Source organism: Bufo gargarizans, chromosome 4 (assembly GCF_014858855.1).
Source record: "Bufo gargarizans isolate SCDJY-AF-19 chromosome 4, ASM1485885v1, whole genome shotgun sequence".
NCBI lineage: Eukaryota > Metazoa > Chordata > Amphibia > Anura > Bufonidae > Bufo > Bufo gargarizans.
The window spans coordinates 49,806,394-49,832,204 of NC_058083.1; positions in this window are offsets into that span (position 1 = coordinate 49,806,394).

Below are 25,811 nucleotides of genomic sequence, written 5' to 3' on the forward strand. Positions count from 1 at the left end.
GGTACTAGTCCTGCAAAATCTGCCTTGCAAAAACCATATGTCGTTCTCCTCCTTCTATGTCCTCCCGTTTGGCCAAACAGTAGTTTACGACCACATATGGGGTGTTTCTGCAAACTACAGAATCAGGACAACCCATATTGAGTTTTGTTTTGCAGTTAACCCTTGCTTTGTTCCTGGAAAAAATTTATTATATTGGAAAAGTTTCCAAAAAATCAAAATTTCTTTAATTTTATGTCCATTTGCCATGAAGTCTTGTGGAAGACCTAAAGGGTTAACAAAGTTTGTAAAATCAGTTTTGAATACCTTAGGGGGTGTAGTTTCTAAAATGGGGTAATTTTGGATGGTTTCTATTATGTAAGCCTCACAAAGTGACTTCAGACCTGAACTGGTCCATAAAAAGTGGGATTTGGAAAATTTGCTTCTAATCTTCTAAGCTATGTAACATCCCCAAAAAATAAAATATCATTCCCAAAATGATACAAACATGAAGTAGACATATGGGGAATGTAAAGTCATCACAATTTTTGGGGGTATTACTATGTATTACAGAAGTAGAGAAACTGAAACTTTGAAATTTGCAAATTTTCCCAAATTTTTGGTAAATTTGGTATTTTTTTATGCAAAAAATTTAACTTTTTTGACCCAATTTTAGCAGTGTCATGAAGTACAATATGTGACGAAAAAACTGTGTCTCAGAACGGCCTGGGTAAGTAAAAGCATTTTAAAGTTATCAGCACTTAAAGTGACACTGGTCAGATTTCCAAAAAATGGCCAAGTCCTTAAGGTGAAATAGGGCTGAGTCCTTAAGGGGTTAATAGAGAAGGTATTGCCGCTGGAGTTGTGGACAGTAGTAGTAGTGCGTATGCATTTACAGCATAAGCACTTAGGCTGCTTACACTTAAAGCTTCCCATTGGACCGGTGCTGCCCAAACGCGAATCAAGACCCGGTTTCTGTTTAAGTTGGCTGGGCGCCAGTAGGTTCTTCAGGGACTGGGCCCTCCTGAATGTGAGGCGGGGTCTCTCTGGCAGAATCTTGTTCAGGATGGGGTCTCGTTTGAGAATGAACCAGTGTTTGGAGAGGATCTTTTTAATCATGGTATGGTTGCTGTTAAAAGTGGTTAAGAAGTTGGTACTATAAACTCCCACGGAAGGGTTCTTCTTGGTGGTCATGCTTTCTTTACCCGGTAGGCAATCTTCCTGTGTGAGCGCACGGGCTTTATTGAAGGCCACTTCTATTATCCCAGGGGGGAAGCCTTTCTGTGTGAATCTGGTGCGGATAATCTCACTCTGGGCAATGAAGTCACTGTCTTCTGAGCAGTTCTGTCTGACACGTTTGAACTGGCTAAATGGAATATTAATCTTCAATTTCTTGTAGTGGTTACTGGCAAAGTCGAGGTAGCTGTTACAGTCGACTTTCTTGAAATATGTAAGAGTGATTATTCTTCCACTGGTGCAGCTGAGCTCTAAATCCAAATATTCGGCAGTTGAGTTACTGTGGGTCCCTGAAAGTGTGATGCCCCAGCTGTTGTTATTAATATGTTTGATAAACCCCTCCACCGACGCACTTCCCATACAAAAATAAAGGTTGTCAATAAATTGTTGGTCCAATATCCTGAATTGTAGATGTACGTCTCCTCAAACGCCCCCATAAAAAGATCAGCTAAGCTGGGCACGAAGCATGTACCCATCGCGGTCCCTTTGGTCTGAATGTATAGGGTGTCTTCAAATCTGAAGACATTGTGGGTGAGGATAAAATGGATGCATCTCAACAGGAAGGATTTTTGTTCTTCAGGCATGGAGTCATCATTATCGAGGAAGCGTTTAGTACAGCTTATACCCAACTCATGTTCAATGTTTGAGTAGAGGGCTGTTACGTCCAGAGTAAGCCAACAGTATGTGTCCTTCCAGGTGATTCCTTTCAATGGTTGTATCAAAGATGTTGTACCCTTCAAATAGGACGTCAACTGAACTACATGTTTTTGCAGGAAAATATCCACATAATGTGACAAATTGCACGTGAGGGATGATATCCCTGAGATGATAGGTCGATCCGGTGGTTTGGAAATGTCTTTATAAATCTTAGGTAAGTGGTAAAACCGGATCTGTGATTAGGATGTATTCTTGTTCCTTCTAATTTAAAATATGGGGTGCAGAGTCTAACAGCTCCTTGAGTGATTTCCTATGTTCCGCCAGGGGATTTTCCTCTAATCTCCTGTAGTATTCCGTGTCCGATAAAATGCGATACGCTTCCTGAATGTAATCGATCCTATTTTGCAGCACTATTCCTCCACTCTTGTCTGCATTCCGAATGATTACTTCCGTGTTCTCCTGTAGCTGTTTGATGGCTAGTCTCTCCTTGGCTCTCCATGCTTATTTATTGTTATCATTTTGGTCATGTGCTGTTATGCAATGGGTGGCGTTTTATCCCCAAACGTTCCACCCCTCTTAGTCAGCCTCCCATTTCACTATGATTTACTCCTTACATCGTCCAGGGGTGTTCTATCCCCTCCCCTTTCTATTTCTGGTAATTATGTTTCCCCCTCCCAACTCTCCCTCCACCCACGAGCGGGCTCAGCGTGGTGAATACCGCTCGTCCCCACTGACATACACAGTTGCGATCCTCCTCCGGCCCACCCATACATTCTAACTGGGCAGGAGGAGTAGCGTCTGGTTGCTGGGCTACGGTGCGGTCACGTGACCGCCGCTGCAGTCATGTGACCGCACCCAGCAGAGCGATGTGTTCCGGCTTTATCTCTCAGCCGGACACCGCTCCATTGATTAAAATTAGTTTTTTTGGGATTTCTTTGCACAAACCACTTGGACCGCCAATGTTTTACCTACTAGTGAAACTTATATAAATATTGTTAAATTTGCATGCCACATCGCATGTGCATTACTGGAACATGTGAAGGGGTCAGGACCTCCCCTTCCACTCCCCCATCTGTGCCTTTTTGGCGTTTTTTTATGTATTTAAGTGTGTCTAGAAGATGTTTGTATTGTATGAGCAGTCTGTACCTGATGAAGGGGTGCTTCCTGCCCCGAAACGCACCATGGGAGTCTCTTCTTTCTATTTGGATATATCCACCTTCTTAGGGAATCCAGACATCCCTAAGTGGAAGTGCGTGCATCCCTGGCTGCATGACCATGTGCTTTGGGGGTCCATTACACCCTGTTTAAGCCTTCAGTAGTGTTGTGCCTATTTATCGCACAACCCATTAAGGTGAGCCTCCAATTTGGAGTACTTTATGTTTTTTATTGATCTGGACTGTACTACCCTATGGTGCGCATATTGTGTTTTTCATAGAGAAACACCGCCTGTTACACCAAGCATGTACCTGGCACCTGTGTGGATTTGGTGTTACCGCCACGGTGTGCATGCATGCCTGCCTCTTCTTCTCATCCTCCTCCTACTCCATACTCTGTCTCCTCCTCGGCTGACTCCTCCTTTTCCACTGCTACCGCCTCTTCCGCTGCACCCCCAAGCTCCCCAGAATCTATTCGACGAGCCAGGTGAGACGTTGCCATGCTGTGCTGCAGCTGTTGTGCCTGGAAGCCAAGAGCCATACCGGTCCTGCACTGCTTTCAGCTCTGCGGTCACAGCCAATCAGTGGCTAACCCCGCTCAATTTGACAGTTGGTAAAGTGGTGTGTGACAACGGTGCCAATCTGCTGAGCGCGCTGAAACAGGGAAAAATGACACACGTGCCATGCATGGCACACGTTCTGAACTTAGTCATGCAGCGATTCGTTGCCAAATACCCTGGAGTCCAGGACTTCTTGCGGCAGGCCAGCAAAATCTCTGGCCATTTTAGAAGATCTTACACAGCCATGGCTTGCATTGCTGACGTTCAGCGGCGACACCACTTGCCCGTCAGACGTCTGATTTGTGACAGCCCAACACGATGGAACTCCACCTTGTATATGCTTTATAGACTGCTCCAGCAGAAACATGCCATTAACGACTACCTGTACGAACTCTGTGGCAGGACAGGTTCTGGGGAGCTTGGTTTATTTTCACCATGCCAGTGACTGCTCATGCGCAACGCATGCAGACTTCTGCGGCCATTTGTTGAGATCACCAAACTGGTCAGTCACAGCCAGGGCGCCATCAGTGACATCGTACCTTACGCCTTCTTTCTGGAGCGTGCATTGCGTCGTGTCATTGATCAAGCCATAGAGGAGCAGGAGTTGGAAGAGGAGAAAGTCACAATGCTGAATGTATTCCCGGGGGGGCTACTCCATCTGAGACAAGTCAGCAGGAGTCTGAAGAGGAGTCAGAGGAGGATGGTACTGGGGCGGAGGAGGAGGATCAAGAATTGCAGAGTTTAAACTTTTCGGGGATCCCTGTTGTTGTCCATGGCTGGGGGGAGGAGACCAAGGACGACATTCTCCTGGGCGATAAACAGGAGCCAGGGTGCTCCACCGTTTTCAATTTAGTGAAAATGGGGGCGTTCATGCTCCAGTGTTTGAAGAGGGACCCCCGTAAAAAAAGCATAAAGGTCAAGGACCTGTACTGGGTGGCAACGTACTTAGACCCCCGGTACAAACACAAAATGGCGGACATGTTACCAGCATGACAGAGGGCTGTCAAAATGCAACATTTCCAGGCCTTGCTGCGAGAGATGCAGCATTCTGCTGTTGTGAGCACTGGCAGAGGAATTTCCACCCACAGCGAAACAGGTGCGGATACCAATCCTACCGCGCCTGCAAAAAGACGGCAGTTTGAAGATGTGTTGGTCACTTCGGATATGAGATCATTCTTGAAGTCAACCCATCGACAGCCGCCCTCCGGATCCAGCCTCAGGTAATGCCTAGACCGACAGGTGTCCGACTACATCGGGTTAACAGCCGATGTGGATGCTCTGAGAAGCGAGGAACCCCTGTACTACTGGGTTTGCAGGCTTGACCTGTGGCCAGAATTGGCACAATTTGCCATGAAACTCTTGGCTTGCTCCTCGTCAGGTGAATGCCTATTGCCTTATTTTTGGGGCCTGTTCTAGACGACAGTTACATTTTTATCTTGTGACCGCCTAATGTTCCTCCAGCCACAGAATCCAAACTTCTGTGCTGTCAGGTGAATGCCTATTGGCTAATTTTTGATACCTATACTGGCCGACAGTTAATTTTTTTTATCTCTAGTCACATAATCACACCCCTGTCTCACTCACACACCCCTCTCATTATGGTGGCGTATGAACCGCATTTACCATAAGGACCTTATAATGTCACAGGGTCATGTAACTTTGCCCCCCACCCCGTACTGTGCCCCTCACCCCGTACTGTGCCCCCTTATACCCTTCATTGTTCCCCTTTTACCACACCCTGTGCAGTGCCCCTAGTCATTCCCTCTACTGTGCCCTCTTATACTCTTTTATCCGGTCACAGTATGACGGTGTTATCCGGTCACTGTACAGAGGTGTTATTCGGTCAATGTATGGCGGTGGTATCCAATAACTGGATGGCCATAACTATATCCCTTTCCCTGCCCACGCCATCCTTTTTTAGACCTGGCATGAGCGGGAAAGATATGCAGATTGTGGTGCTAAGGACCTTTGCGCCACAATCTGTGTCAGAAATACGTCTAACATAGACGTATTTCTATATAATAAATGACCACCTAATTGTATTATTATTCGGGGGTAGGGCTAATATCTTTATATTATATAGATTCTAGTGTATTATACTGTGCCCTGTATTTCCCAGTAGAAAATGATCCTTGGGAAACACAGTCCCATAAAAATGGCCCCTGATTAAAATACATATTTTTTGTGGGGATTTTTGCCAATAATCCCCCTCTGGTATACCACTGTTCATGTTGTGGGACTATTTGTGCACTCATAGTTTGTATTTGGTGGCTGCAAATATGACATAAAGGTTTTTCAGGTTCGCCTGCTATTAAAGTCAATGGGCGCGATGCGAACGCGCGGTTCACGAACATTTTTATAGCGAACACGCATTTGCGTGCGCGAACCTTCCCGGCTGATGTTCGTCCATCACTAATAGCAACTAGGGATGAGCGAAATAAGGGAGATAACAATTCCCACCCACTGTTCCTCATTAACAAAGGAATTTGGATCACAGGCTTCTTGGAACACCACAAATTTGTCTCTCCCTCCAGAAAATCTGTCAGGGAGAGCAACCTTAGGTTCTGGATTGAACTGGTTACCCATAGCAACCACTGGTCTCGAGGTCTGCTGCAGCTGCTGAAGGACCAAAGCCCTCAATTCTGTCACTTCAAGAGCTAGACCTTGCAACTGCTTTGTCAGAGCAACAATAGGATCCATAGTGGATCTTAAAGGGTTTGTCAAAGTAGCCCTGAATTAGAGCATTTGAGATGCACTCTGGTGCTCCAAATCAATGTACCCCAAGGGGTTAATATCCACGTGTGGTTGAGAGACTGGACACTGACCCAGAAGTTGGTCAAAGCAATCTCTAACTTTTATTACACAGAGTAAGTGGTATATGTATCTTCAGAAAAGGGCAGTACTTTCTGAGGCCCAGGCATTATTTCATTGGCTCAAAAGGAAGAAGAGATAAGAGAGAGAAGATAGCACCCTTGCTTCTGCGCACTGGGCACTACTTTGGAATGTGAACTAATGTAAACATCTGGTTATCGTCGCCATTTTGTAATGGAGTTTATCCTAACAAGAATACTGCATACGTCATGTGTGACACTTCAAGGAGGTGCTTCTCTATAGGCAGTGAATAATAGGTATATATCATCAACCCATATGATTGGCTTATGCATTCCTCCACAGTCTATATGACTCCCTTGGGACACCTGTACAAAGATGAGAAAACAGACACTTCTCACAGCACAGCCCTTTGCCCCCCCCTCTCTTCTCCAGTCTTGTAACAAAGAGGGGGGTGGGAGACACTTAAACAAGAAAAAGTTAACTCATTACAATCCTAGAGATATAAAATTCACACATCTTTAACAGGTTTCTTTCACCTGAAAAATGGGTATTAAGCTGGCTGACATTAGATGTGCTAATGTCAGCTGAACATAACTATATTAGTGCCATCTCACTAACCGCATTTCATTTCAGACCGGCTCGCGCACAGGCACAGGTAAGGACTTAACCTGTGCCTCGCCGGACTTGTCAGTTAAGATGGCAGATTGCATGTGTTCGCGGGCGAACACTGCGAACTGGCCATCATTGGTCCTCACCACTGACACCTAGGGTAACAACAGGAAGAGGACAAACAACACAAACACCACAAACAATCCATAAAAGGGAGACAACAAACAGTAGAGAACAGGAGATCTGACAGCACCAGTTCTAACAGCTCCACAGCAACTCCAACTTCACCAGAGGTCAGAATAGAAGATCTGGAAAGAAGGTCTATATCTGGCAGCAAGGGAAGCAGAAAGGAAGAATATATAGTAGCTGCGAGTGGCCGACTGTCACAACCAGACAGCTGAGAAGCTCTAACAGAGGCTTTTCAGAACCTCCCCCTTGAGTTTCTGTGTTGTGGTATTCAGCTCCTCCTCTCGTTAGTCTCTCTCAGCTGTCATGTGTTGGACTAATTGCTTCCCTTTAAATTCTTCCCCAGAAGGCTTTTCTGGGCGGCTTATATTTCTTCCTGGAGTATGTGTGCATGCCCATCTGGTCCTCCTCTCCTCTACAAAGTTAAGTGTTAACTGTTATCTGTTATTTTCTGTTTGTTGGATCCCAGGTGACCCTGACTCCCTCCGTGTCTGGTGTAGGGAGCCGGTGGTCGTGTCCCCTCACTATTGTAGGGTGCTCAGGGCTTATATAGTCAAGGTACGTGGATATGCATACCTCCACCATTCGGATCTATGCATAGGCTGAGCAGCCAGGGAAAGTGCCAGGTCTTCTACAGGGGTCTCCCTTTTGTTCCTTAGCTTTTGGATCCAGCGAGTCATTTATGGATGTTGTTTTGCATTGTTTCCTGTACACATTCCGTGACATTATAAGCCGCCATAACCGTCTCAAGCATGGATCCGGTTTCACTTTTGGCTGAACGCCTTCAGGGTCTTTCATTGGAGGTAGCTGATCTCCGCAGGACTTGTTCTCAGCTTCAAGTGACCGGTTCAGCTGGCGTTCATGGAGTTTGTTCTGAGCCTAAGATCTCGCTCCCGGATACGTTTTCCGGGGGTAGTGAGAATTTTGTGCGTTTTAGAGAGGCTTGCAAACTCCATTTTCGCCTTCTTCCCCATTCTTCTGGTGATGAGGAACGGAGGGTGGGGATCATTATATCGCTGCTCAGGGGTAACGCTCAGTCCTGGGCCTTTTCGCTGCCGGAGGGGGCACGGCCCCTCCGTTCAGTGGAGGAATTATTTTTAGCCCTGGGTCAGATATATGATGATCCGGATCGTATTGCGCTGGCTGAGTCTAGACTACGTCTCTTATGCCAGGGTAAACAATCCGCAGAAATATACTGCTCAGAATTTCGGAGATGGGCAGCTGATACTGGTTGGAATGATGCTGCACTCCGAAGTCAATTTTGCCATGGTCTTTCAGAGGGATTGAAAGATGCATTTGCCTTTCATGAAAGGCCTATTTCTTTGGACTCTGCTATGTCTCAGGCCGTTCGTATTGACAGGCGTCTTAGAGAGAGAGGAGAGATCTCTCCTTCCTGTCATACTCGGTCCCAGGACTGTGCAGCGGTCCCATTCTGTGCGCAGGGGTCTCAGTCGCTGTCAGCCCCTTCTGAGCAGGAGCCCATGCAGCTGGGGTTGATTGCTTCTGACAATAGAAGATTCAGCTCGCATGGGAGGGTTTGTTTTTGTTGTGGAGGTATTAATCATTTGGCAAATATTTGTCCCTCTAGGAGATTCAGGCAGTTCTCTGGGTATAATAAAGAAACAAAGAGGAAAAAATCTTTTAAAAATGTTCCGTCTGTTACTATTGGCAGGGTTGAGGCGGAAATTGAAGGTTTTTCGTTTGCTTGTAGTTCCCGTTTTGTCCTGCCTGCTAGGGTGGCGCTAGAGAGCAAGAACATTTTTTGTGAGATTTTTGTGGATAGTGGAGCAGCGGTCAATCTCATTGATAATCAATTTGCGATAACTCATGGTTTCCAGGTGCGCACTTTGGGAAAGGATATCCCTGTTTTTGCTATCGATTCCGCTCCACTTTCTCAAAAATCATTAAAGGGCATAGTTCACAATATCCGTTTAATTGTGAGTGATGCTCATGTTGAGGATGTGTCATGTTTCGTCCTTAGCGGTTTACCCACCCCTCTGGTGTTGGGGCTGCCCTGGCTCACTAAGCATAACCCCACCATTGATTGGCAAGCGAGGCAAATAAATGGTTGGAGTGACTTTTGCAGAGAGAATTGCCTCATGACATCTGTTTCTGAGGTTGCTACTAAGACTGTACCATCTTTTCTCTCTGAATTTTCGGATGTCTTCTCTGAGAGTGGAGTTCAGGATTTGCCCCCGCACAGGGAGTACGATTGCCCTATTAATCTCATCCCAGACGCCAAGCTGCCTAAATCTCGTTTATACAATCTTTCCCAACCTGAAAGGGTCGCTATGCGTGCTTATATCTCTGAGAGTCTGAGAAAGGGACACATACGACCCTCAAAGTCACCGGTTGCCGCTGGTTTTTTTTTTGTCAAGAAAAAAGATGGTTCATTAAGACCTTGTCTGGATTTCAGGGAGCTGAACAATATCACAATTCGTGACCCTTATCCGCTTCCTCTGATCCCGGACCTATTTAACCAGGTTGTTGGGGCTAAAGTCTTTTCCAAATTAGATTTAAGAGGGGCATACAACCTGGTCAGGGTCAGAGAAGGGGACGAATGGAAGACGGCCTTCAATACCCCTGAGGGCCATTTTGAAAATTTGGTTATGCCTTTTGGTTTGATGAATGCCCCAGCCGTTTTTCAGCATTTCGTGAACAGCATTTTTTATCATTTGATGGGAAAATTTGTATTGGTGTATTTGGATGACATTTTGATTTTTTCTCCCGATTTCAAAACTCATAAGGAACATTTACGTCAGGTCTTGCTCATCCTGCGGGAGAATAAATTATATGCGAAACTGGGAAAATGTGTGTTTGCGGTTCCAGAAATTCAATTTCTGGGGTTTCTTCTCTCCGCTTCTGGTTTTCGCATGGACCCCGAGAAGGTCCGCGCTGTGCTTGAGTGGGAGCTTCCTGAGAATCAAAAGGCGCTGATGCATTTTTTTGGCTTTGCCAATTATTACAGGAAGTTCATTTTGAATTATTCTTCTATTGTTAAACCACTCACTGATATGACCAGAAAGGGGGTAGATTTTTCTTCTTGGTCAGTAGAGGCGCGTAAGGCTTTTTCTGATATCAAAGAGAGTTTTGCTTCCGCTCCCATCTTGGTGCAACCCGATGTTTCTTTACCCTTCATAGTTGAGGTTGATGCTTCTGAGGTGGGTGTGGGTGCGGTCTTGTCTCAGGGTTCCTCTCCTGCCGATTGGCGACCGTGTGCCTTTTTCTCGAAGAAACTCTCCTCCGCAGAGAGAAATTACGATGTGGGAGATAGGGAATTGTTGGCCATCAAGTTGGCTTTTGAGGAATGGCGCCATTGGCTAGAGGGAGCCAGACACCCTATTACCGTATTTACTGACCATAAAAATCTGGCCTACTTGGAGTCAGCCAAGCGTCTGAACCCGAGACAGGCCAGATGGTCGTTGTTCTTTTCTAGGTTTAATTTTGTTGTCACGTTCCGCCCTGGAGTTAAGAATGTGAAGGCAGATGCCCTGTCACGTTGTTTACCGGGCGGCGGGAATTTTGAAGACCCGGGTCCCATTTTGGCTGAAGGTGTGGTGGTCTCTGCTCTTTTTCCTGAATTGGAGGCAGAGGTGCAGGCAGCCCAGTCAGAGGCTCCTGATCTTTGTCCTCCTGGGAGGTTGTTTGTGCCTCTCGCTTTAAGACACAAGATTTTTAAAGAACACCACGATACGGTCCTTGCTGGGCACCCGGGGGTAAGAGCCACACTGGATCTCATCGCTCGGAGATTCTGGTGGCCTGCGCTTCGTAAGTCGGTTGAGGGTTTTGTGGCAGCCTGCGAGACTTGCGCTCGTGCCAAAGTCCCTCATTCACGGCCATCAGGTCCTCTCTTTCCCTTACCCATTCCTTCCCGTCCTTGGACACATCTGTCCATGGACTTTATAACGGACCTGCCTCGTTCCTCGGGGAAGACTGTGATTCTGGTGGTGGTGGACCGTTTTAGCAAAATGGTGCATTTCATCCCTTTTCCTGGTTTGCCCAATGCTAAGACGCTGGCGCAGGCATTTGTTGATCACATTGTCAAATTGCACGGTATTCCTTCAGACATAGTCTCTGATAGGGGCACGCAGTTTGTTTCCAGATTCTGGAAGGCTTTCTGTTCTCGCTTGGGGGTTCGGTTGTCATTCTCTTCTGCTTTCCACCCGCAGTCGAATGACCAGACAGAGCGCGTCAATCAGAATCTGGAGACATATCTGCGTTGTTTTGTGGCGGAGAATCAAGAGGATTGGTGTTCTTTTTTGTCCCTTGCTGAGTTTGCTTTAAATAACCGTCGTCAGGAGTCCTCTGATAAGTCACCATTTTTTGGTGCATATGGGTCTCATCCACAGTTTGGGACTTTCTCGGGAGAGGGGTCTTCTGGTTTACCTGATGAGGACAGATTCTCCTCATCTTTGTCATCTATTTGGCAAAAGATTCAAGATAATCTAAAGAGCATGAGTGAGAGATATAAGCGTGTGGCTGATAAGAGACGTGTGCTTGGTCCGGACCTGAATGTTGGTGATCTGGTGTGGTTGTCTACCAAGAATATCAAATTGAAGGTTCCCTCCTGGAAGTTGGGTCCTAGGTTTATTGGGCCTTACAAAATCCTGTCTGTCATCAATCCTGTTGCATACCGTCTTGATCTTCCTCAGACTTGGAAGATCCATAATGTTTTTCATAAGTCCTTATTGAAACCTTATGTTCAACCCATTGTACCCTCGCCTTTGCCTCCTCCTCCGATTATGGTTGATGGGAATCTTGAATTTCAGGTCTCTAGGATTGTGGATTCTCGTGTTGTCCGCGGTTCTCTTCAGTACCTTGTTCAGTGGGAGGGGTATGGTCCTAAGGAGAGGATGTGGGTCCCAGTGACGGACATTAAGGCCTCTCGTCTCATCAGGGCTTTCCATAGGTCCCATCCTGAGAAGGTGGGTTCTGAGTGTCCGGAGTCCACTCGTAGAGGGAGGGGTACTGTCACAACCAGACAGCTGAGAAGCTCTGACAGAGGCTTTTCACAACCTCCCCCTTGAGTTTCTGTGTTGTGGTATTCAGCTCCTCCTCTCGTTAGTCTCTCTCAGCTGTCATGTGTTGGACTAATTGCTTCCCTTTAAATTCTTCCCCAGAAGGCTTTTCTGGGCGGCTTATATTTCTTCCTGGAGTATGTGTGCATGCCCATCTGGTCCTCCTCTCCTCTACAAAGTTAAGTGTTAACTGTTATCTGTTATTTTCTGTTTGTTGGATCCCAGGTGACCCTGACTCCCTCCGTGTCTGGTGTAGGGAGCCGGTGGTCGTGTCCCCTCACTATTGTAGGGTGCTCAGGGCTTATATAGTCAAGGTACGTGGATATGCATACCTCCACCATTCGGATCTATGCATAGGCTGAGCAGCCAGGGAAAGTGCCAGGTCTTCTACAGGGGTCTCCCTTTTGTTCCTTAGCTTTTGGATCCAGCGAGTCATTTATGCATGTTGTTTTGCATTGTTTCCTGTACACATTCCGTGACACCGACAGAGACCAGCTGAAAGGAAAAGCTACAGATTTCTAAATGGGACGAAAAGGATTGCAAACCTAAGCAGGAAAACCTGGACTGAAATCCATTCCCACCACTAGGTCATGGAGCGATCTCTTGAAACCAAGTGAGTAGCCACCCGCTGCAACCTTCTGACCCCAGTCACAACAGGGTCAGCGATAGGTCGTGATACCCTCGTAACAGTAACTTAGGATCAGTATAGGATAAGTAATGTAATGTATATACACAGTGACTCCACCAGCTGAATAGTGAATGCAGCTTTTAAGTATAATACAAGATGTATCTCAAGGTCAATACAGGGTACGTAATATGTGTATACAGTGACTCCACCGTCAGAATAGTGAGTGCAGCTCTGGAGTATAATACAGGATGTAACTCAGGATCAGTACAGGATAAGTAATGTAATGTATGTACACAGTGACTGCACCAGCAGAATAGTGAGTGCAGCTCTGGAGTATAATACAGGATGTAACTCAGGATCAGTGCAGGATAAGTAAAGTATGTACACAGCGACTTCACCAGCAGAATAGTGAGTGCAGCTCTGGAGTATAATACAGGAAGTAACTCAGGATCAGTACAGGATACGTAATGTAATGTATGCACACAGTGACTCCACCAGCAGAATAGTGAGTGCAGCTCTGGAGTATAATACAGGATGTAACTCAGGATCAGTACAGGATAAGTGATGTATGTACACAGTGACTCCACTAGCAGAATAGTGAGTTCAGCACTGAAGTAGACTATATAAGTAACTTAGGATTGGGACAAAATAATTGTATTGATATTTTTATACATAGTTTACACAACATATGTTTTTTATTTTCCTTTCTCTGCTGTAAAATGATCTCGCTATGTTATGTGATCTGCTCTGCATTTGTAGACAAGCGCCGGCTCGGAGTCTCTATGATGTGATTTGCATTTTCAGCAAATACATTTCAATATATAAGAAAAAAAGTTAGTCATAAAACATTTGGTAAAATCTCTGTGCGTTATCAGGATCCTCATTCCTCACAGTGCAGGAGAGATGGCTGATTCTACAGAGGGGGACACTGGAGTCCAGTATCTGGGTCTACTGATCTCATTACTGATGACTCTTATACCCGGGCTGGTAATACATTCATTTATTATAGCCGCCAATGTCAATGACTGGTGGAAAGGAAGATCGGTGACTCCTGTTGACCACGTTGTAACTTCTGTTTGCATTTTAAGGATCTGCGCTCAGTGCGATTTTGTACTATATTTATTTGTGGATAAACTTTCCATGAAAAATCTGCATTCAGATGACACTTTGGTTATTATGGGAACACTTTCTAATTTCTTTACTAATGGCAATTTTTGGTTAACAGCTCTGCTTTCTATTGTCTTCTGTCTGAAGATCTCCAACTTCCAGACCAGATTGTTCCTGTGTCTGAGGAGGATGATAGTACAGAGGACTGCTTACTTCATTGTAGCCTCAGTGCTACTCTCAGGTTTCTGTTGTTCGGTACATCTGTCCATGTATTTGATTGAGATGGGCAAAGGTAAACCTTACAATGTGACCATGAATGATACATTCACAGATTGCATGTCTACTAAATCTATATACATTTATTTATTCGGAACCTTCTTCCCGCTGCTCTTCTGTTGCATATCATCCATCCTTCTATTCATCTCATTGTATCATCACATAACAAGAATGAAGATGAGCAGTAACTTAACCACCAATTTGGAGACATATTACTCAGTGATGAAATTTGTGTCCTTCACTTTCATATATAACACTTTATACTTTATTGTCTGTTTTGCTGCCGCCATTTTTTTCTGTCTATACCGGGCGAGCCTTCCATGGCTTTATATTATCATAGGATTTCTTCCGACTATACATTCCTCCTACCTGATCTACAGAACAGCCAAACTCAGGAGTCAGATGTCCAAGGTTCTTCAGAATGTGATTGATTCCTTATTTTAAAGAATAGACAGAGAAACCAGACAAAACATAGAATTAGTAGATCAATGAGGTAAATGCTGGGGTGGTGGGGCTGTCATTTCACTGAGTCATAGTAAACTATATGAAACCTTCCAATCAAGAATAGGAGAATGGAAATGTAGTTTTCCAAATGTATCCAGTACAAGTGGAAACAGACAATAGATGATAGTTTCTTCTTTCTGTTAAAGTCCATGTCTATATAGTTTTTTTTTTAATCAAACTATTTCAAGTGAGCTCCTTGCTGAAGGGACAGAGGAACACTTTACTCTCAGGTTCACTATAATTACTCTCTAATCAACAATTATGTACTTAAATGGGTTGTCACACGAAAAATATTCTACAGTTTTCAAACCAGCACCTGGATCTGAGTAGTTTTATAATTGCATGTAATTAAAAATTTTGTATAGCTACTGAGTTATTCAATAAAATGTATCTGTATAGTGACACTTAATTTCTTATTTCTTTGACCTGCTCACTGACATGGCCGCACATGCTCAGTTTCATCTTTCAACTGCTTCCTGAGCTGTGATAGGGAGAGCATGGACACGCCTCCTGAGCTGTGATAGGGAGATCATGGACACGCCTCCTGAGCTGTGATAGGGAGAGCATGGACACGCCTCCTGAGCTGCAGCAGAAAAGACACTCCCCTTGAGCTGTCAGCTTAATATAAATCTATGGGAAGATATCTGGATCCATGTGAGGTACAGGTCTGGTTCTAGCTTTGTTAGAATGGTATTGTCATGTCCTATAGGATGTCTGATTTTCATTTTTTACATTACTCATGAGATAACCCCTTTAAGTCAAATTTTGAAATAGTCCATGATTCAAAAACAACCCTGTTATGATGACCGCAGATCACTTATGGGTTAAATCTATATTTTTCCATCTATATCAGAATGATTCATTACTAGTGATGAGCGAGCATGCTCGGCCAAGTATCAGTTCGGCTCGATCATCGCTATGCTTGGCAGATCGGAGCGCTCGGCAGATCGGAGCGCTCGGCCTAGTACCACATGTGCTCGAGCGCCATGCTCAAGTCTCCTCCCCGCACGTTTGGCGCCTTCTAAGCAGCCAATAAACATGCTGGTAAGTATTGCCATCACTGTATTGCCATTAGCCATGTTTTCTACTGGCATTATAGTGATTGGCTGGCCGGAACACGTCATCGGATGCTATATAGCACCCAGTCACGCTGGTTCGGCTCATTGCGAGTCAGGGAGAGCTGCTGTTAGGAAGGGACAGACAGTGTAGAGAGACTGGGATCGCAATTTACTTTCTTTTTTAAGAAGTTTCAAAGACCCAAAAGTCCTTTTAAGGACTACTGTGTGTGTTGGCAGATTTGCACTTTTTTTTTGTTTTAATTTACAAAAAAAATCGCTTCATTGGCTATCTTAATAGAAGGTGTCTGCAGTGACTTCAGACATCTGTGCAATACCGTCTGAGTATCAGGGGCATAGATAGGAAGAATATCAGTGATAACAGCACCCAGTTTTATTGTCTGCGGCAGAAACCGTTTATCACAGCGCATTGCATTTCTATACCATCTGAGTGCTTCAATCCCATATATTGGGAAAAAGTGAAAATCAATATAAATACAAATTTCACTGAATCTGCACACAGTTTTGTTTTCTGCGGTAGAAACCGTTTATCACAGCGCATTGCATTTCTATACCATCTGAGTGCTTCAATCCCATATATTGGGAATAATATAGTCATAAATATAAGCAACATCATAAAACAGTGTCTGTACTGCAGATTACAATAATCTGTGGCTAAAATACTGTCCAAAATCTGTGCTGTTCTGTGTCATATACTGCCCTGTATCTGAAAACTGTCTTTTGTGGACAGTAAAAAAAACTGCGTCACAACCAGTAAAAAATTCATAAATATGAAGAAGGCCAGCACTAAGGGATGGGGAAGTGGGCGTTATGCTGATGGTTCAGGCAGAGGTCGTGGCACTGGGCACAATGAAACTGTGCCTGCTGCCAGTGCACCAAAAAATAAATCAATAAAACCGTACCCAGCATCATGTCTGACTTAGCTAGGCGGCGCACGACAACACTGTCCAAGTCAGACCAGTGCGAACAGTTGGTCGGTTGGCTTGCTGACGATAATGCTTCCATTTGGCTAAGCGCCACTCTCTCTTCCACCAAGTCCAGTCTCTATAGCCAAGAATCTAGTCAGCCAACTCCTCGATCAGATCGTTCTTCCTCCCACCGTGGAAAGGCCTGCCAAATGAGTGATCCCACACTCGGATATTCCCAGGAGCTCATTTCAGCTCCACTATTAGATATGGCCCTCGCAGCCAGCATGCTTGAAGAGGGACCTGAGATATTGTGCCCTGATTCCCAACCTCTTGAGCCTTCACAGTCTCAAGAAGATGACGGTGGTGAACGTCAATCATCAGTTCACGAGGTGGATGACGATGAGACACAGTTGTCAATCACTGACGTTGTGGTTAGGTCAAGACATGAGGATGATCACAAGGAGGAAGTGGAAGAGGAGGTGTTGGACGATGAGGTCATTGACCCAACATGGGAAGGTGAAAAGCCGAGCGAGGACAGCAGTACAGAGGGGGAGGTTTCCGCAGCACCGCAACATGCTGGAAGAGGCAGTGGGGTTGCAAAAGGGAGAAGTCGACCCACACCAAACAGGCCCGCAACCGTTACACCGATCACCCCCATGCGTAAATCAACCTTTGCAAGGGATAGGTGTTCTACAGTATGGCGCTTTTTTGAGGAAAATGCAGAGGACAAAAGAGTGGTAGTTTGCAACCTATGCGGTACCAAAATGAGCCGAGGCATGAACACTAGCAACCTCACCACCACAAGCATGATCCGCCACATGGCATCCAAGCACCCTACTAAGTGGGCCGAACACCTGGGTCCACAATCTGGGTCTGCAGGTCACACCACTGCCTCCTCTTCCCCTGTGTTACGTGCTGTCCAATCCCCTGTCCAAGAATCAGGCCTGGATGCCTCTCGCCCTGCACCTGTACCTTTGAATGTACCAGCAGCAACAACATCCACTTCCCTGTCCCAGTGCAGCGTCCAAATGTCCATACCACAGTCATTTAAATGCAAGTGCAAATACCCACCCACCCACAGGCCATAGCACTTAATTGCCAACTTTCAAAATTACTGGCCCTTGAAATGTTGCCATATAGGCTTGTGGACACTGAGGCCTTCGGCAGCCTGATGTCGGCCGCGGTCCCTCGGTACTCAGTCCCCAGCCGCCACTATTTTTCACGGTGTGCCGTGCCCGCCTTACACCAGCATGTGTCCCAGAACATCACCCATGCCCTGACCAACGCAGTTACTGGGAAGGTCCACTTAACCACGGACACATGGACAAGTGCTGGTGGCCAGGGATGCTACATTTCCCTGACCGCACACTGGGTGAATGTGGTGGAGGCCGGGAGTGAGTTGTACCCTGGGATGGCACAGGTGCTACCCACGCCCAGGATTGCAGGCCCTATGTCCATTAGGGTCTCCGCAAGCAGCTATGTTACTGGCTTCAACCCCCACTTCTCCTCCTCTTCTGCCTCATCCTCCTCCACTTCCACCTCCAGCAGCCATCAGCCATCAGTCGCTAGCTGGAAGTAGTGTATCACTGCTGTCGGTAAGCGTCAACAGGCCGTGCTGAATCTGATCTGCTTAGGGGACAAACAGCACACCGCCGCAGAGCTTTGGCAGGGTATAAGGGAAGGGACCAGACCAAGCTGTGGCTCTCTCCACTCAACCTACAACCAGGTATGGTTGTGTCTGACAATGGCAGTAACTTGGTGGCGGGTTTGGAGCTCGGCAACCTGACACACATCCCATGCCTAGCCCACGTCTTAAACTTAGTGGTTCAACGTTTTATCAAAACATACCCCAATTTGCCAGAGCTACTAGTGAAGGCGCACCGCGTGTGTGCCCATTTCCGCAAGTCGTCCACAGCTTCAGCCAGCCTGTCAACGCTGCAGCAGCGCTTGCAGCTTCCAGCTCACTGACTGTTGTGCGACGTGAGCACGCGCTGGAACTGTACGTTCGATATGTTGGCCAGGCTTTGTGAGCAGCAGAGGGCAGTTGTGGAATACCAGCTGCAACATGGTCGTCGCCTTTCAAGTCAACTGCCACTATTCACAAGCGAGGAGTGGGCATTGATGTCAGACCTGTGTGAGGTTTTAAAAAACTTTGATGAATCCACACAACTGGTTAGTGGCAATAACGCTATTATCAGCGTAACCATCCCACTGCTGTGTTTACTCAAATGATCGCTGCTCACAATTAAGGACGACGCTCTGAATGTGGCAGACGAGGAACTGGGGGAGGACATCTCACAGGGTGATACCCAGACCACCCACATTTCGTCTTTTCAGCACGAATTGGACCGTGAAGAGGAGGAGGAGGAGGAGGAGGAGGAGGAAGAGGAGATGGAGAGTCATCCTGATGTCGACATGTTGCCTGTTGGCACTCTGGCACACATGGCTGAATTAATGTTAGGCTGCCTTACCCGCGACCCTCGCGTTATACGCATTTTAGATAACACGGATTACTGGGTGTTCACCCATCTCGACACACGCTACAAAGAAAACTTCTCATCTCTCATTCCTGTGGTGGAGAGGACGAGTAAAATGGTGCAATACCAGAAGGTACTTGTTGAGAGATTGCTCCGGAATTTTCCATCTGACAACGCTGGCGGCAGAGTCCGTACTTCCTTAGGAACTGGGGAAGGGAGACAATAGGAACATACAGCAGTTCCAACAAAGGCAGGGCAACACTTTCAAAGGCATGGGACACTTTCATGACACCCCGCCAGCAACCTCACCCTGAAGCACGGCCTAGTGGTACAAGGAGGGAAAAGTTTTGGAAAATGGTGAAGGAATACATAGCAGACCGTGTCAGCATCCTAAATGATCCCTCAGTGCCTTACAACTACTGGGTGTCCAAGCTGGACACGTGGCACGAACTTGCGCTCTAAGCCTTGGAGGTGTTGGCCTGCCCTGCTGCCAGCGTTTTGTCTGAGCTTGTATTTAGTGCTGCTGGTGGCATCATAACAGATAAGTGTATCCGCTTGTCCACTGGCAATGCTGACAGGTTTACTCAGATAAAAATTAACAAGGCCTGGATTGCCCCTGACTTCTTCACACCACCAGAGGAACGATGAGCTAATTAGGAACAAACACGCAATTGAAATGTATGCTTTACAATGTACTCAATCCACAAAATTCAGATGCACCCTTTTCACCTCCAAAAAAGGGTATATGTTTGAATCTTGTTTACTCATCCTCCTCCTCCTCCTGTACCATACAGTATACTGTATATGCCCTCAGTACAATGTTTCATACGGTCTGCTCAGCTGTAGGCCCTCACTCCAATGTTTCATCTGGTCTGTTTAGCTGTAGGCCCTCACCTCTAATGTTTCATACGGTCTACTCAGCTGTAGGCCCTCACCTCCATTGTTTCTTATGATCTGCTCAGCTGTAGGCCCTTACCTCCAATGTTTCATACGGTCTGCTCAGCTGTAGGCCCTCACCTCCAATGTTTCATACGGTCTGCTCAGCTGTAGGCCCTTACCTCCAATGTTTTATGGGGTTCGCTCACCTGTTTGCCCTCACCTTCAATGTTTCATACGGTCTACTCAGCTGTAGGCCCTCACTCCAATGTTTCATACGGTATGCTCAGCTGTAGGCCCTCACTCCAATGTTTCATATGGTCTACTCAACTGTAGGCCCGCACCGCCAATGTTTTATGGGGTTCGCTCACCTGTAGGCCCTCACCTCCAATGTTTTATGGGGTTTGCTCACCTGAAGGCCCTCACCTCCAATGTTTCATACGGTATGCTCAGCTGTAGACCCTCACTCCAATGTTTCATACGGTCTGCTCAGCTGTAGGCCCTCACCTTCAATGTTTTATGGGGTTGGCTCACCTGTAGGCCCTCACCTCAAATGTTTCTTACGGTCTGCTCAGCTGTGGGCCCTCACTTCAATGTTTCATATGGTCTGCTCAGCTGTAGGCCCTCAATCCATTGTTTCATACGGTCTGCTCAGCTGTATGCCCTCACCTCTAAAGTTTCTTACAGTCTGCTCAGCTGTAGGCCCTCACCTCCAATGTTTCATACGGTCTGCTTAGCTGTAGGCCCTCATTCCAATGTTTCATACAGTATTCTCAGCTGTAGGCCCTCACTCCAATATTTCATACGGTCTGCTCACCTGTAGGCCTTCACTCCAATGTTTCCTACAGTATGTTAACCTGTAGGCCCTCACCTCCAATGTTTCATACGGTCTACTCAGCTGTAGGCCCTCACTCCAATGTTTAATACGGTCTGCTCAGCTGTAGGCCCTCACCTCCAATGTTTCATACGGTCTGCTTACCTGTATGCCCTCACTCCAATGTTTCATACGGTATGCTCAGCTGTAGGCCCTCATTTCAATGTTTCATATGGTCTGCTCACCTGTAGGCCCTCACCTCCAATGTTTTATGGGGTACGCTCACCTGTAGGACCTCACCTCCAATGTTTCATACGGTCTGCTCAGCTGTAGGCCCTCACTTTAATGTTTCATGCGGTCTGCTCAGCTGTAGGCCCTCACCTCCAATGTTTCATATGGTCTTCTCAGCTGTAGGCCCTCACTCCAATGTTTCATATGGTCTGCTCAGCTGTAGGCCCTCACCTCCAATGTTTCATACGGTCTGCTCAGCTGTAGGCCCTCACTCTAATGTTTCATACGGTCTGCTCAGCTGTAGGCCCTCAATCCATTGTTTCATACGGTCTGCTCAGCTGTATGCCCTCACCTCTAAAGTTTCTTACAGTCTGCTCAGCTGTAGGCCCTCACCTCCAATGTTTCATACAGTCTGCTTAGCTGTAGGCCCTCATTCCAATGTTTCATACAGTATTCTCAGCTGTAGGCCCTCACTCCAATGTTTAATACGGTCTGCTCAGCTGTAGGCCCTCACCTCCAATGTTTCATACGGTCTGCTTACCTGTATGCCCTCACTCCAATGTTTCATACGGTATGCTCAGCTGTAGGCCCTCATTTCAATGTTTCATAATGTCTGCTCACCTGTAGGCCCTCACCTCCAATGTTTTATGGGGTAAGCTCACCTGTAGGCCCTCACCTCCAATGTTTCATACGGTCTGCTCAGCTGTAGGCCCTCACTTTAATGTTTCATGCGGTCTGCTCAGCTGTAGGCCCTCACCTCCAATGTTTCATATGGTCTTCTCAGCTGTAGGCCCTCACTCCAATGTTTCATATGGTCTGCTCAGCTGTAGGCCCTCACCTCCAATGTTTCATACGGTCTGCTCAGCTGTAGGCCCTCACTCTAATGTTTCATACGGTCTGCTCAGCTGTAGGCCCTCACTCCAATGTTTCATACGGTCTGCTCAGCTGTAGGCCCTTACCTCCAATGTTTTATGGGGTTCGCTCACCTGTTTGCCCTCACCTTCAATGTTTCATACGGTCTACTCAGCTGTAGGCCCTCACTCCAATGTTTCATACGGTATGCTCAGCTGTAGGCCCTCACTCCAATGTTTCATGCGGTCTGCTCAACTGTAGGCCCGCACCGCCAATGTTTTATGTGGTTCGCTCACCTGTAGGCCCTCACCTCCAATGTTTTATTAGGTTCGCTCACCTGTAGGCCCTCACCTCCAATGTTTCATACGGTATGCTCAGCTGTAGACCCTCACTCCAATGTTTCATACGGTCTGCTCAGCTGTAGGCCCTCACCTTCAATGTTTTATGGGGTTGGCTCACCTGTAGGCCCTCACCTCAAATGTTTCTTACGGTCTGCTCAGCTGTGGGCCCTCACTTCAATGTTTCATATGGTCTGCTCAGCTGTAGGCCCTCAATCCATTGTTTCATACGGTCTACTCAGCTGTATGCCCTCACCTCTAATGTTTCTTACAGTCTGCTCAGCTGTAGGCCCTCACCTCCAATGTTTCATACGGTCTGCTTAGCTGTAGGCCCTCATTCCAATGTTTCATACAGTATTCTCAGCTGTAGGCCCTCACTCCAATATTTCATACGGTCTGCTCACCTGTAGGCCCTCACTCCAATGTTTCCTACAGTATGTTAACCTGTAGGCCCTCACCTCCAATGTTTCATACGGTCTACTCAGCTGTAGGCCCTCACTCCAATGTTTAATACGGTCTGCTCAGCTGTAGGCCCTCACTCCAATGTTTCATACGGTCTGCTCAGCTGTAGGCCCTCACCACCAATGTTTCATACGGTCTGCTTACCTGTATGCCCTCACTCCAATGTTTCATACGATATGCTCAGCTGTAGGCCCTCATTTCAATGTTTCATATGGTCTGCTCACCTGTAGGCCCTCACCTCCAATGTTTTATGGGGTACGCTCACCTGTAGGCCCTCACCTCCAATGTTTCATACGGTCTGCTCAGCTGTAGGCCCTCACTTTAATGTTTCATGCGGTCTGCTCAGCTGTAGGCCCTCACCTCCAATGTTTCATATGGTCTTCTCAGCTGTAGGCCCTCACTCCAATGTTTCATATGGTCTGCTCAGCTGTAGGCCCTCATCTCCAATGATTTATGAGGTTCGCTCACCTGTAGGCCCTCACCTCCAATGTTTCATACGGTCAGCTCAGCTGTAGGCCCTCACTCCAATGTTTCATATGGTCTGCTTAGTTGTACGCCCTCACTCCTATGTTTCATCTGGTCTGTTTAGCTGTAGGCCCTCACCTCCAATGTTTCATACGGTCTACTCAGCTGTAGGCCCTCACCTCTATTGTTTCTTACGGTCTGCTCAGCTGTAGGCCCTTACCTCCAATGTTTCATACGGTCTGCTCAGCTGAAGGCCCTCATCTCCAATGATTTATGGGGTTCGCTCACCTGTAGGCCCTCACCTCCAATGTTTCATACGGTCTGCTCAGCTGTAGGCCCTTACCTCCAATGTTTCATACGGTCTGCTCAGCTGAAGGCCCTCACCTCCAATGTTTCATACGGTCTGCTCAGCTGTAGGCCCTCACTCCAATGTTTCATACGGTCTGCTCACCTGTAGGCCCTCACCTCAAATGTTTCATACGGTCTGCTTAGCTGTAGGCCCTCACCTCCAATGTTTTATACGGTCTGCTCAGCTGTAGGCCCTCACCTCCAATGTTTTATATGGTCTGCTCAGCTGTAGGCCCTCACCTCCAATGTTTCATAAGGTCTCTTCAGCTGTAGGCCCTCACCTACAATTTTTTTGGGGGTCAGCTGACATGGTATATTATTTTCTATGTTTCAGACTTGGAAGGAAACATAATTTGGTTTCCTTCAGTGGTGAATCTTTCACGCATGTGTTTTTTACAGGATTCTGGTTTTTATATAGTGGCACAGGGGTAAAAATGTCAATGTTCTTTTTAAAAATATGTCAGGCTTGACTCCATTTTCTCATCTCTTTTTCAGGATATATTAGACCCTTTCATATTTGGGGTCTGGAGGAATTACAATTGTATTCCTTTTTTTCATTGTATGTGCCACTTTCCCTAGATCTTTTTTTGGGGTATACAATAGAATTCCAAGATAGTCAGATAGCAGCTTGTAATTGTGGTGCAGTTCCATAATGTAAAGAGGCAACAAATGCTGACCGCCATTCCCTGCGCTAACTCTGCTATGTGACGCTCTCTGGAACCCAAAGGAACATTAAAATTAGAAATTGTTAATTCTTTCTTGGTAGCCTGTGCTGACCGCCATTCCCTGCGCTAACTCTACTATGTGACGTTCTCTTGAACCCAAAGGAACATTACGATTATAAATTGGTCATTCTTTCTTGGTAGCCTGTCAATTAACTTCTTAGGTGTTTAGATCAGCAGGCCCTTGCTCCTAATGTTTTTAAGGGTCACCAGCAGGCCATCAATGATAATTTTTAAAGGGTGTGTATGATGCCCTCCTTTATGTGTAATAAAGGGTGCATTGTAGTGCCAGTTCCTTGTAATTTTTGGCAGCCCTTTCACTTAGTGCATAGGCTTTATGAGTGTAGGAGTCCCATTACCTGAAAAATTGTAGCACCATGTGAATGAGGCCCTCCTTTATGTGATATTCAGGCTGTATCTCTTCTTCCTTGTACTTTTTGGCAGCACTTACACTGTTTATACAATTGAATCTACAGGAAAGAATGTTTCCTAACAATTTTTCCTCTAAAAATGATTTTTTTTTGTGGGGGCGGGGTTTTGGCCGTTTTTTGTCATTCTGTAAAAGTGGCGTACAACTCGGACAACTTGGTTCTCAGCAGCGACATTGGTGTCCAAGATGCATCCAGACATGGTCCTCCTGCTGTTCCTGATCGATTTCAGAGGTGTTTCCATCACTTTCAGACCTTTTCCTATGAACCAGACACCCTCCCCTCATCCGAGCAGGGGGTGCCTGGTCGCCTCCCATTGACTTCCATTATACTCCGGTGCTCGGCCGAGCGCACGAATATCGCGATGTGTTCGGACCGAACACCCGAACACTTTGGTGCTCGCTCATGGGAACCCGAACTTTGGATCACTAAAATGGCTCTAAAAAAGTCATGGAAAGGGCAAGAGGGCTGGAAATGGCAGCACAATTTGGTTAAGAGCATGGCAAATGCTCTGCAAACAAATCTGGATAGGGAAATGACTTAAAATAACATAAAATACATAAAAATAAAAAATAATAATCTTCATCTTGGAGGACGAGGTCCATATGGAGTAGGAGGGTGAGGAGGCGGAGGATGTGGCGGTGTAGGTGGAAGCGGCGGTGGAGGAGGAGGAGGTAGCCTACACTGCTTTTTGGTTTTATTTATTTTTATTTATTTATTTTTTTGTTTGTTTAAATTAGGGTACACCCCAAAACATTGGGAAATATGACCTGTGATAACCCCCTCCAGCCGTGCTAAACAAACGTTCAATACAATACACTGGCTGCAGGGCAGGCCAGTACCTCCAAGGCGTAAAGGGCAAGCTCAGGCCATGCCCAGGCAATTTGGAGACCCAGAAGTTGAAGGGGGCAGACCCATCAGTCAGTACGTGTAGGCGTGTGCACACATACTGCTCCACCATGTCGCACGTCCCCGTAATGTCCACGATCCAATTGGATATCTTCTCTATCAACTTTCAATGTTCTTTTATGCGCCTCCCATGGTGATCACGGGTAACGGGGAATCAGGGTT